The sequence below is a fragment of the Cebus imitator genome, unplaced genomic scaffold (genome assembly GCF_001604975.1).
Source record: "Cebus imitator isolate Cc_AM_T3 unplaced genomic scaffold, Cebus_imitator-1.0 Scaffold751, whole genome shotgun sequence".
Taxonomy (NCBI): Eukaryota; Metazoa; Chordata; class Mammalia; order Primates; family Cebidae; genus Cebus; species Cebus imitator.
The window spans coordinates 125944-136519 of NW_016108066.1; the positions used below are offsets into that span (position 1 = coordinate 125944).

Below are 10576 nucleotides of genomic sequence, written 5' to 3' on the forward strand. Positions count from 1 at the left end.
TTGCTTGAGCCCAGGTTCAAGACCAGCCTAGGCAATATAGCAAGACCCTGTCTCTGCAATAAATAAATAAATAAATAAATAATAAATAAAAATAAAAGTTAGCCAGGAGTGTTGGAGTGCATCTGTAGTCTCAGCTACTCAGGAGGCTGAGGTGGGAGAATCACTCTTGCCCTGGAGGTCAAAGCTGTAGTGAGACACAGTCACGGCACTGCCACTCCAGCCTGGGCAACAGAGCAAGACCCTGTCAAAAAAAAAAAAGCCTACTATCAGCACTTCTATTCAACACTTTATTAAGAGACCTGAGTTCTGGCCTTTACCCTGCCTTTAACTACATAAGGACCTTGAATAAGTCAATTAACCACTCTGCTTCTTAGTTTCATCATCTTTGAAAATAACTAGATAATGCTTAAGATCCCTTCTACACATAAGTACCAAGCAAATGCCCCTCTTTAAAAAAAAAAAAAAGTGATACACAACATGGATGAATGTTAAAAACATTATGCTAAGTGAAATAAGCCAGACACAAAAGGACATTTCCACTTACATAAAGTATCTAGCACAGTCAAATTCACAGAGACAAGCTAGATCAACTAGGGGAAAAAAGAGAGGAGACTCAACTAAAATCAGAAATGAAACATTACTACTGATTTCACAGAAATCAAAAGGATTACGACAGTGCTTTGAACAATTGTAAACCAACAAATTGGATAACCTAGATGAAATGGACAAATTCCTAGAAACACATGCTACCAAGACTGAATCATGAAGAAATCAAAAAATCTAAATAGACCTATAGTTTTAATAAGGAGACTGAATTGGTAATCAAAATAATGCCCAACAAAGAAAAGCTCAAGACCTTATGGCTTCAATGATGAATTCTACCAAACATTGGAAGGAGAATTAACACTAACCCTTCTCCAACTATTCCCAAAAATTGAAGAGAAGGGAATACTTCCTAACTCATTCCTTGAGGCCCTGATACCACAGACACGGGCACTACAAGAAAACTGCAGACCAATACCCCTGATGAATATTGATGTGAAAGTTAATGAAATATTAATTTTTTAAATATTTTTTTAATGTCTCTATTATTAAACACAATTACAGGCATACCCATTTTTAGACTGCATTCTAGCCCGGGCAATAAAGCAACACCCCTGTTCTCTCTCCCTCTTCCTCTTTCTTCTTTCCTTCATTCTTTTTTTTTTTCTTTTTTTTAATTCTTTCTCTTTTTTTCTTTCTCTCTTTCTTCCAAATAAAAAAGAAGAAAAAAAAAAAGAAAGTTAATGAAGTATTAGCAAACTGGATTCAGCATCATATTAAAAAGATCATATTGAAAGAATTAGCCAAAGTAATTAAGCAAGAAAAAGAAATTAAAGGCATCCAAATTGGAGAGGAAAAAGTAAAATTATCTCTGTTCTCAAATGACGTAATTGTATATGTAGAAAACCCCAAAGAATCCACAACAAAACTATTAGAACTAACAAAGGATTCAGCAAAATTCCAGGAAACAAAATCACACAGAAAAATCAGTGGCATTTCTCTACACTAAAAATGAACAATCAGAAAAGGAAATTAAGAAAACAATTCCATTTACAACAGCACCAGAAAGAATAAAATACTTAAGAATTAACTGAGGAAGTGAAAAACTTATACACTGAAAGCTACCAAAATATAGCTAAAAAAAATTAAGACATGATTAAATGGAAAGCAATTCTGTGTCTTTTCACTGGATTGGAAGACTAATACTGTTAAGATGTCAGTCCTACCCAAAGTGATCTACAGACTCAATGCAATTCCCATCAAAATCCCAAATGATATTTTTTATAGAAATAGAAACATTTATTCTAAAATTCATATGAAATCCCAAAGGACTCTGAATAGTCAAAACAATCTTGAAAGAGAAGAACTAAGTTGCAGGTTTTACAGATACATTTTTTCCACCACTGTGTGACCTTGGGCAAGTTACTGAACCTCTCTGTTCCCAAGTTTCCTCATCTGTAGATGGGGATAACATCACCCACATCATAAGGCTTTTATGAATATCAAATAAGTAAATGTATGGAAAATGCCTACAACACAGGCTGGAATATAGTAAGTACTATATAAAGAATAGCTGCTATTATTAATTTTTAAAAATTAATGTTACTTCCTGGATGCCTAGGGGAGCCTAGAGAATTTCTCCAGAGATATCTGGCTCTCTTGCAGGTGGTTTAGCCAAGTTATACCCATTTCTGAGAAGCATATTTTTTCTAGAGCAAAGACTTAGAGCCAAGTGCCAAAAAAGTAAATTAGCCAGAGAACTGAATCACTTGACTCACTCAGACAGGGAAAACCCCACAACTGCCATGCTCAGAACTGCACAGGGTGCCTCAGAATGCACCAGTTTAATGAACTGGGGAAAATTGGGGAGCTTGTTTCCTATCCTCTGACTTGACATTGGCAGCAAGGGGACAGCCCCAGCCATTGCTTTCCAAAGCCAACTCATGTCCTTCCATTGACCATAAAATAGTGCACTGTCCTAGACACAAGACTGTTACTCACCACCCCTGCCATTCACCTGGCACCCTAAGAAGGAACCTGTGCCTTCCAAAGACACACAGCTTAAGAAAATTCATCACTGAGCTGTCCCTGCAAGTGGAAACTTTCTCATTAAGAAGACTGGAAGCAGGAGATGGAATGCCTGCATTTAATTCTGTACGCTTTCCTTGTGGGAAGCATTGGTTATCAATCCAGAGAAGCTGGAATCTTCCCTGGGAACCGCCTACAAGAGTGATAGGGGTCACCATTATTCTAAATATTCCCTACAGGCATTTGCAATGCAGTTCTTGCAGCTGGTTGCAAAAGTAGAAGACAGAAGGCAAGAAAACGAGCTAAATGAATCCCTGGCAAATATGAATCAAGAAAAGTGGCCTTTCTATACAAGGTTACACACTGGAACTGGGCCAGCTTGTCAGCTGGTTCGGGAAGCCAAGCCCCGGTCCAGGACATTTGCCTTTGAACTCAGGCCACTCATACAGGTCTGGCTGTTTGCCACCATCCCAGCAGGACCACATTCCAGGTGGAAATGCCAAAATGTGCACACTGGGAATTTCCAGCAGCTGAAACTCCTGTTCAGTCTGTGAAGTCAGTGCTAGTCCTTGTACTGACTCTAGCCAAGATCACCCTGGTTATTTCACTTTCTCTCGAGAGTAGCACATAGAGGTAAATACAGTATTGAGCAACTAGTGGAAATAGAAGGAATGGGGGTTTTCTGGTGGCTGACTCAAGCTACCTGTATTGGCTGTGACTCAAAAATCCATCTTTCTGGAACTCAAGTCATTGTGAGCAACCACCTCTTATCCTTGAACCAAAGTCAAAAATAAATATGACATGGGATCAGGCATTGATGCGGGAGCTTAATTATAAATTGACTGCTCTCCCCAGAAGAAGAATCACTGTTTCAAGCTTTCTTGATTTCACAAGACTTAAACCATTTTTGCTTCTGCAAAACCACAGTCGAAGACATCTTTGAGCAAGTTACCCCAAGTCTCTTACATGAGGATCTACGAAATCTAATTTTCCAAAAATGTAATGCCAAGTAAATGTTTGCTTCCCCAAACAACGCTTCTTGTAAACAAACAAACAAAATGCTGATGCTGCTACTTCTTCTTATTCTTATTCTTCTTTGAAAATCAGGTGATTAAATTTATAGGGTCCACCATTTCTTTTTCGCCTTGAGTGCTAGGAAGCCCAGAGTCAAATTTCATGCTCAAACTATTTATCCACATTCCTGATAGGATATTTTCCTCTTTGCCATTATGGAGCTTCCAGTCTCTTTTTAAATGCTTCATTTTCACCACATTTTAAGTTGTAAAACCCGCCAGGTCCTTTTTAAATAAAGAGGCAGAATAAAATTAATGAATTAACAACTGGTTTAATTACTTAAACCTGACTTTGGGGTTGAGCGCCAACCATGCTACTTAAAACAGAATTGAGCACCTAATGTTCCTGAGACCTTGGTAACAGCTGTTGTTCAGAAGGACTTGGCTGTGGATGGGGTTTGGATTACCAATTTGAATCTGTTTCCTTGGAAGTGATTCCAGTTGATTGGTGAGACTGAGGGATGGTCACCTTCTACACTCCTTTATTTGAAAGGATCATCTTTTGCATTATAGCCAGGAAGGCAAGCAGGTGCAGTGACTCAAAATAATCTTCCTTGCTCTAAGCAAAGCACATCACATAGCTACACACATCCACGTTCTTATCTTTCAGCCAAATTATTACAACAAATAGCAGCCGTGCAAAAATCTCAACAAAATGAAAGATCCCCAAGTCCTGGGAATTAAAAGAGATCCACTTATTAGAACAATTGTTAACTAACAAAGCAGCAGGACAGTTACAATATTTGGATTGAGCCCAGGATTGGTTAAAACAGGTTTACAACTGGTATATTTTTTTATTTTCTGAGACAGGGTCTCGCTCTGTTGCCCAGGCTGGAGTGCAGTGGTGCAATCTCAGCTTACTGCAACCTCCGCCACCCAGGTTCAAGCAATTCTCCTGCCTAAGCCTCCCAAGTAGCTGGGATTATAGGCACTTGCTACCATGCCTGGCTACTTTTTGTATTTTTAGTAAAGATGGGGTTTCACCATGTTGGTCAGGCTGGTCTCCAACTCCTAACCTTGTGATCCGCCCGCCTTGACGTTCCAAAGTGCTGGGATTACAGGTGTGAGCCACCGTGCCCAGCCTACAACTGGTTTATGAAATGGGTAAACATGGTCGTGTTCACAATGTTATGTTAGGGCCCACTATTTGCAAAATCAATCAGTTGTAATCAATTCAATTAGAACCCTGGATTCACTGGAATTGTGAAAGTTGCTGGTACCAAAATGGAGTAACTTATGTCAAAACTCTAACAAAATGGAGTCGGGGGCATGAAAGAAGGAGCTTGCATACCTGCACCCTGTCTTATCACAAGAAATTCATACACATCCCACATGCGCACTTGTCCCACATACCATACATGCCTTGCATGTACCTTATAGCAACTTATCAGAAGAACTTCCTCAATATTGCAGTGTTTTAGGTAAGCTGCCTACAGCAGGGCACTTAGCTAGCAATGACTGTCTCCACCAATGAACAAATGCCAACTCTTGTCATGAGCTTCTGTGATCTCGGCACTTTGTTTTTTTTTTTGAGATGGAGTTTCGCTCTTGTTACCCAGGCTGGAGTGCAATGGCGCGATCTCGGCTCACCGCAACCTCCGCCTCCTGGGTTCAGGCAATTCTCCTGCCTCAGCCTCCTGAGTAGCTGGGATTACAGGCACGCACCACCATGCCCAGCTAATGTTTTGTATTTTTAGTAGAGACGGGGTTTCACCATGTTGGCCAGGATGGTCTCGATCTGTTGACCTCGTGATCCACCCACCTCGGCCTCCCAAAGTGCCGGGATTACAGGCTTGAGCCACCGCGCCCGGCTCGGCACTTTGTTTTAAAGCAACTCATGTAGACCTCTTTTTATCTCTAAAAGATTCTCCTCTGCCCCAACACTCCTGCATATACTTATGATCCATCACAGCCCACGTATCCTGAGGCTGCAATCCCCCACTATTCCCAAATAAACACATTTGTTCTGGAGAGCCTATCCCTTTAAGTTTATTTTTAGGTTTATATACAATGATGTCAGAAGTGGAATCCAAAGCAAGCTTCACCTCAGATAGACTGGTGGCCTCCAGGACTATGTGCTGTACCCACCAAGACACTTGCACTCCCCACTTCCATGAGTTGTCCCTTTGCCCCAGTGAGTCCTCTCTCAAATTTTGGTTGCTCCTGAATTTTGGTTAACTTTAGTCAACATCTGGTAATATAAAAGCCTAAAGGCCATCACCCTTCTGGTTTGACCTGCATATCTGGTTGACAATTTTGGTGAGTTAGATTTTTCTTGTTTCTGAACATCTTCCAAGGGCAAAATAACATAATCATGGGCACAGGTCAACACTGTTTTGGCTCTCTGTCTACTGGAGCACACAGGTGATGAGGCCTGCCTCTGCAGATGCCTGATCAAAAGGTTGGCAGCCCCCAAGAAAATGGTTGAATAGAAATGTGGATTGCACCACATTTGTGCTGAGTATATTTATGAAGTTTTTCCTTTTGTTCTTGAGAAATTAATATGAAACAGAATGGGATTCCCAAATTCTAAAACTTGAAGAGATACTCCTTCTTTAGGGACTCCAGCTGACTACATGTTCAAACATTGTGGCTCATTATCACGCACATTGTTAAACCAATGGGCAAATTACAGCAAAGATAATTTTAAAATATAATAGCCATTATCTAGAATGTTCCATATGAACCACACCACACTTTAAGACGTGCTTTTAAAAATTAGGGCTTCCAAACTAGGCCACCCAGAGATGTCCACTGATGTGCAGAAGCTTCTAAGAAGATTTCCAGTTTTTTTACTGTCTCTTTAAATTAAAAAGACTTTTTACAGACAGCAAATAAAAAATTTAAGAGACTAATTGGAGATAAAATAAAAGGATACAAAGGAGTGTAATGGCTAATGTTAGAGACTCCTTAGTAGACCCCTCATAGGAGCCTGCGGGCCCCTCTCCACAACATGGAAATAAAGGAAAAGATTTCCTTCAAGGAAAATTCCAGCTTTGTCTAAAACCCTTCCCTTAGCAAGACTTTTAAAAGCAGAAATCAGAGCAGTTAAAATTATTTAAACCCATCATAAATTCCTTTTCTCTGTAAATTCCTTTGATTCAGGATTTACATTAATTTATTTAAATTATTTGTGCATTTGAAGCATTATAAGAGCTTATTGTTTGTTTGGCCTTCTCTCTTAAGCTAAAAAGGAACTATATACAGTCATGGGTCACTTAATGGCAGGGATAGTATGTTCATCCTTTCTCACACTGCTAATAAAGACATACCCCAGATTGGGTAATTTTTTTAAAAAAAAGAAATAATGAACTCACAGTTCCACATGGCTGGGGAGGTCTCACAGTCATAGCAGAAAGTGAAGAGGAGCAAAGGCACATCTTACATGGTGGCAGGCAAGAGAGCATGTGCAGGGGAACTGCCCTTTATGCAACCATCAGATCTCATGAGGGAGAGCAGCACTGTAAGGAGAGCAGCACAGGAAAAACCCCCTGCCATGATTCATTTATCTCCCACTGGGCTTCTCCCACAACATTAGGGGATTACGGGAGCTACAATTCAAGATGGGACTGTGCTACAGCTGGCCTAGAGTTAGAACCTGAGCAATGCCATTTTATACAAGACAAAGCTGTTTTTCCAGAGATAAGTCGTAACGGCTGCCCCATTCTCCCTGCGATATCTGCTGACCTTGGTTTCTGTAAATAAAGACAGCTAGCTTGCTCTAAAAAATGCCCACTATGTAAAGCTGCTTACCTTTGCTTATCAGTAACTGCTCTCTGTGCCCTTAATGTGATAGGCAAGCAGCTTTACCCATGCCATCTTGGCTCCTGCGACTTGTAATAAGTAACTAAGGTCTGTAATTTCCACCCTACCCAGATAATGTGTAAACTAATGCTTATCTTGACTTCTGTAAACCACTTACGTAACAATCGGAGTGACAAAAGTCCCCTGGCCCTTGGAACGTCTGGAGCCCCCTCACCCTCATCTCCACCCAGGAGGTGATTTACACAGTCCACTAGCCCTCAGAATGTCTGAAGCCCTTCATCCCCATCCCCGCTCCTCATCCCCACTCCCAAGGTGGTTTTACAGGCATAAAGTGTCTTGACATCCTCCTTTCAGGGCCACGGGTTGGAGGGACGCGAGTCCTCCGTGGCCACTGGCAATAAAGACCCTGCAATTTGGCATACTTTTGTCTTGTTGTTATTTAATCTCGGACTCAATACTTCAGGACTTGGCGGGGGACACAGCCCAACCATATCAGATATGTTCTGAGAAATGCATCATGAGTTGATTTCATCATTGTGCAACTATCACTGAGTGTGCTTAAACAAATCTAGATGGTATAGCCTATAGCACATCTTGGCTATATGGTACAGCCTACTGCTCCTAGGCTACAAACCTGTACAGCATGTGACTGTACTGAATACTGTAAGTAACTATAACACGATGGTAAGCATTTGCACACCTAAGCATAGAAAAGGCACAGTAAAAAATACGGTATAAAATAATTTTTTCAAAGGCATACCTGTAAAGGCACTTACCATGAATGGAGCCTGCAGGACTGAAAGTTGCTCTGGGTGAATCAGTGGGTGAGTGGTGAGTAAACGTGAAGGCCTAGGACATTATCGTGCAGGACTGTAGACTTACTGTACATTTAGATGACACTACATTCATTTAAAATTTCTTTTTTCAATAATAAATTAAACAGCTTACTATAACTTTTTTACTTTATAAACTTTTTAATTTTTTTCAAAACATTTGGACTCTTGTAATAACACAGCTTAAAACACAAATACACTGCATAGCTATACAAGAATATTTTGTCTCTATTCTTATAAACTTTTTTCTATTAATTTTTTTTTTCTTTTTAAACTGTTTTGTTAAAAACTAAGGCACAGGCCAGGCATGGTGGCTCATGCCTGTAATCCTGGCACTTTGGGAGGCCGAGGTGGGTGGATCCCAAGGTCAGGAGTTTGAGATCAGCCTGACCAACATGGAGAAACCCTGCCTCTGCTAAAAATACAAAATGAGCCAGTTGTGGTGGTTCACGCCTATAATTCTAGCTACTCGGGAGGCTGGGGCAGGAGAATTGCTTAAACCTGGGAGAGAGAGGTTGTGGTGAGCCGAGATTGTGTCACTGCACTCCAGCCAGGGCAACAAGAGCAAAACTCCATCTCAAAAAAAAAAAAAAAATCTAAGGCACAAACACACATTAGCTTAGGCCTACACAGTGTCAGGATCATCAATATCACTACCTTCCATCTCCACATCTTGTCCCACTGGAAGGTCTTTGGGAGAACAACATGCATGGAGTGTCATCTCCTATGACATGCTTTCCTCTGGAATACCCCCTAAAGGACCTGCCTAAGCTGTTTTACAGTTAACCTAAAAAAGATAAGTACAAGGAGTATACTCTGAAATAACAATAAAAAGTATATTGTCATATTAACATAGTCAATGAAAATGATTATGTTATTTGTTTATGTATGCATAGGAAATACACAAACCAGAAACAGTCATTGTATTATCATTAGCAAGAATTATATACCTTACATAACTGTATGTGAGATATTTTCACACACCTGCAGCATGGAAGTTTTGTTCATACCAGCATCACCAGAAACATGAGTAATGCATTGCCCTTGGATGCCAAGATGGCTATGACCACACCCACACCTTCAACCCTACAGGTATTAAGAGAAGAGGTGTCTCACTACTGATTCCAGCAAGTCCATTTGTGTGAAAACCGACAGGGAACTGCCAGGAGTTCAAAGGTAGGATTTCAAGTTCCCAGCCAAGTCATTGGCTCCCAGAATACATAAAGGAAGCCAACAACAAACAAATCAAAACAGCTCAGAAGCAAAGCAAAGCACTATTGGAAAAGTAGCACCAGTGCTTTTGTGAGATTCAGAAATATAATCCCTGCCACCTCCAAAAAGAAGCAATAAGAACAATTATATAGGATTCTTTAGGACAAGGCCTGAGATAGATCAGGCAACCCTCATAGGAGCCAGCACGCCCCTCCCTGCAACATGGAAATAAAGGAAAAGAGTTTCTTCAAGGAACATTCCAGGCACCTTGCTAGCCCTGAGAAGCAAATGAGCAATTTGATTGTCAAGAAGGTAAGAGTAGCTTAAATCTATACCCAAGGAAGTAAGCATCACAAGATGTTCCCTGTAGAACATCTTTATCCCTTTACCCCCAAAGATAACGTCTTAACATATGTTTCTCTGAGTTCTTTTTCAGATACCTGGAACCCCACCAAATGGATCTGCTAGCCCATAGACCTCAGATAAGGGGGAACTGAGGACTGAAGCCTGACCACTCTCTTTCTTCTGAAGTTCTTCCCTAGGGATGGGGAGGAAGTCACACCCACAAGCCAGAGCTCACATTCTTTTCTACTGACCCCAAATTTTTAGACAAAGTTTTGCTTCCTTAACCAATTGCAAATCAGAACATCTTTGAATCTATTTATGACCTGTAAGCCCCTGCTTTGAGATGCCCTACCTTTTTAGGTCAAACCAATATATAGCCTCCATTGCATGTAATTGGCCTGTAACCCTTGCCTCCCCTCCTTAAAAAACTCTTACAAGCTACACGGGAAGCCAGGTCTTAAACGTGAGCTGCTGGGTTCTCCTTGCTGACACTCACAAATAAATATCCTCCTTTCTCCCATCACAAACCTTGATGTAGATGTTTGGACTTACCGTGCCAGTGAGTGGGCCCCACGTCGATTCAGTAACAACTACTTGGCAACTGCAAAGGGACAAAGTCCCAAGTGGTGGTCTCACCCATGGCACATCAGCCCCTAGACAGCAGTTGCCTGACTTATTTTGCTCAGGGATGGATCCATGCATTTGTGCTTCACTGGGCCTCTTGGCCAGGCAAGGTGGCTCATGCCTGTAATCCCTCAGCACTTTAGGAGGCTGAGG

At 41.0% G+C, this 10576-nt stretch overlaps 1 protein-coding gene and 1 long non-coding RNA gene across 4 annotated transcripts in view; both read right to left on the reverse strand.

Annotated features, from left to right (window-relative positions):
- Positions 1-7315, reverse strand: part of LOC119469633 — a 15854-nt gene extending 8539 nt beyond the window's left edge. The window contains exons 1-2 of the long non-coding RNA XR_005198473.1: positions 7215-7315; positions 5313-5321 (exon numbers count right to left, since the gene is read on the reverse strand). This is a non-coding gene — a long non-coding RNA (uncharacterized LOC119469633). The remainder of the gene's footprint in view (positions 1-5312; positions 5322-7214) is intronic.
- Positions 1-10576, reverse strand: part of LYRM9 (LYR motif containing 9) — a 68961-nt gene that overhangs the window by 9517 nt on the left and 48868 nt on the right. The window lies entirely within an intron of this gene.